This window comes from Phyllostomus discolor, chromosome 3 (assembly GCF_004126475.2).
Source record: "Phyllostomus discolor isolate MPI-MPIP mPhyDis1 chromosome 3, mPhyDis1.pri.v3, whole genome shotgun sequence".
In the NCBI taxonomy this organism is placed as follows: Eukaryota; Metazoa; Chordata; class Mammalia; order Chiroptera; family Phyllostomidae; genus Phyllostomus; species Phyllostomus discolor.
In genome coordinates this window covers 102,833,165-102,836,192 of record NC_040905.2, presented here as the reverse complement: position 1 = coordinate 102,836,192, position 3,028 = coordinate 102,833,165, and positions in this window count along the sequence as shown.

Genomic DNA, 3,028 nt, shown 5'->3' with positions numbered 1-3,028 from the left:
AATATGGAGTTGGATTTGAGCTCCTTTTCTATTGTTTTTCCTGGCTAAAGCTCATAATTTTTTTTTTCTTTTTTTTAATGTAAGGCGGCTGAATGGTGTATGGCATCAAATTAGTGGCTAAAAGCTTGGAATCTGGATTGCCTCCAGACCTTCAGCTCTGCCACTTACCAGATGTGTGAGCTGAGCAAGTAACAGAAGCACATTGTGTCCATCAAAGAAATGGTCAAAAGATGGGAAGGGCTAAGGAAGGATAACTTTTCTTTCTTTCTTTTTAAAAAGGTTTTATTTACTTATTTTAGATAGAGGGGAATGCAAGGAGAAGAAAGGGGAGAAACATCGACATGTGAGAGAAACATCTATTGGTTGCCTCTCACATGTGCCCTGGTCATAACTCAGAGACTGGGCCATAACTCAGGCGTGTGCAGTAATTGAACTGGCGAACTTTTGTTTTGTGGGACGACACCCAACTAACTGAGCCACACTGGTCAGGGCAGAGTGTGTTTTCTTGAAAGCAGTGTTTGAAGTCAGGCAGGGCTTACTGAATGGTATTGATGTTGGGTGGGAGTGTGTGCAGTGGGGGTGGGGGGGATGAGGTTAGATGTAAATGATTGCCTAGGAGTTGGGGTGGCTCCTGACACAGCCAGGGAAGATACATGCCCGTTCTTCATAAGTTGATCCCTTGCTTTCTGCACCAGTATGAATATTTGGACAGCAAGGAACAGAGAAACTAACTCAAGGTGATTAACCACAGCATTAGCTCAGGGACATCCAGGGCCTTGTAGGTCTAGGGTCAGTCCAGCAGCTTGCTGATGTAGTTAAGGACCCAAGATCTTTTGTTTCCTCTGCTGTTCTCTGTGCCATGTAGGCACATCTTATCCCACAGTTGCAGAGAGAGCCATTGGTGGTTAGTGAGGTCCATGCCAGGCAGAGAGAGTAAGCTGGCTTCCCCAGGCTCTCTCTTACAACAGAGAAACTTCCCCAGGCCTCTAATCTTAGCAAACCTCTCTCTGAGTCTCATTGGCTCCAATTGGCTTGGGCCTGTGAAGGGTCAGCATTCTTGGGAAATGCTAGCTGGTTTAGGCAGAAGGAGAATGTAATATAGGATGTTGGGTATCCCACAGAATCATTGTGAAGGCTGGAGAAAGGAACTTGAAGCTAAGCTTCTAGGAAAAATGCCCCAAACCACACTGCAGGCCTGGCCCCATGAGCTAGCTGCCACCCTGCCTGAGTCTGCTCTCACCATAGCCACCACTGCCATCAGCACTGGTGCATCTTCTCCATTGGGAGCTCCACTCTGCAACCACTATCCCCAAAGCTGACTGCTTTGGCTGCTGGTCACTCACCAGAACACAGCTCATGACCACATTTAGTCTCACGTGGTACATGTGGCTGGCAGAGCCTATGTCATTTTCCTTGTCCTAGTTGGAAGGGAGGCAGGAAATTTGCAGCTGGATTTCTGCTTTGGGGTGCTGGGACTTTATAATGTTCGATTTCCTCAAATACAGATCAGCTAGAGATATGACAGCTGTGTCATCCTTGACCAAGCACTGGTGGGACAGAGGTGGTAGGAGTCCAATATAAGCTTGGATTGGCCGGAATGGGTATGTGGGGACCAACAGCATTTCTCATGACATTCTTCTGCCTCCAATTGGGTTCTCTCCTCTCTTCCCATGTGCTCGAGGTACACACATGTCTGAGATGCCTCTAGAGGCCCTGCCATCCTCCTGTCTTCCCAGCTGCCAACACTTACCTTCTCCTTGCCAATCCATGCCATTCCTATCTCGGGAACATTCTCCCCTCTCCTCCTTGCCTAGTTCACTCTAATGCATCCTTCGGAACTTAATTCAAACAAGTTATTTACTACCCTTCTACCCAGACTTTTTTCCAGGGGGAGTCATTTGCTCTTCTTTTGCATTCTACTTACCACATAACATTTCAACACTTTATTGGTTCAATTATTTAATTAGCACCTCTCACTCCTTCCAGGACATAATGTGATGACAGTCTGGACGATGGTCTGTCTTACTCAGAGCTACTCACACAGCAACTGGCACTTAAGTGCTTAATATGTTTTTAATGAACAAATGAGCATTAAATGAATCCATTATAGGCATTTATAAAATTCCTCTTGGATCAAAAGATATTTCAATAGTGCTTCCTGGGAACCATACATCAAGCCTTTAGAGATGTGCATATTAGAATCACCCGGTTGCTTTGTTTTGTTTTTAAACTACAATGGATCTTCAGTAGACCCTGGTATGTCCACCCCACCCATGGTGAGGATCATTCCACAGTGTGACACTGCCATTGGTGGGAATGTGTGGTGTGCCTTTTGTCAGGGTAACTTTTGCGGTACCATGGCCTGAGGGTGGTGGTAGCCTCAGTTCCTATTAAAGCCTTCCCCCCAATCATGATATCACTGTAGTTATATTAACCCTCAGCCTTGCCAAAGTCTCTTAAAAGTTTCAGCATTCTTTTGTGTTTGTTTTTTTTTTTTGCCAACAACTTAAACATATTTGGGTGACTTTTCCTATACAAGGGGAGCCTTTTATAAAACCAACTGCCAGTTTCCCAGGGAACTGAGAAAAGTTTCAAAAGAGTCTAGTCTCTTTCTACTATCAGGGGGAAGTACAGGGGTAATTTTGTCTATTCAAGAGCATTTAGTTTTTCCAGTAGGCTAGAGACTAATTTTATTCCTATGCCTGGGCAGATAAGGTCAAATCCCTCCAAAAATGATTTGGAGTTTATATTAAGGGATGGGGAAGAATAACATGTCACAGGCATCCCTGTGATAATCACAGCTATAATTTACTGAGAGCTTAATTTGTGTGAGGCACTTTAGTACATGCTTCACAAATACTAACTCGGTTAATCCTCCCAACAACTCATTTATATCCTTATTTTAGATGAGAATATTGAGGCATGGTCCACCCAGAAAACAATACACACTATCTTAGACTCATGGGATTTTTAGGCTTTCAGTTTCACAAAGATATAGACTTTGGGGAGCAGGGAAGAATCTTGTTGG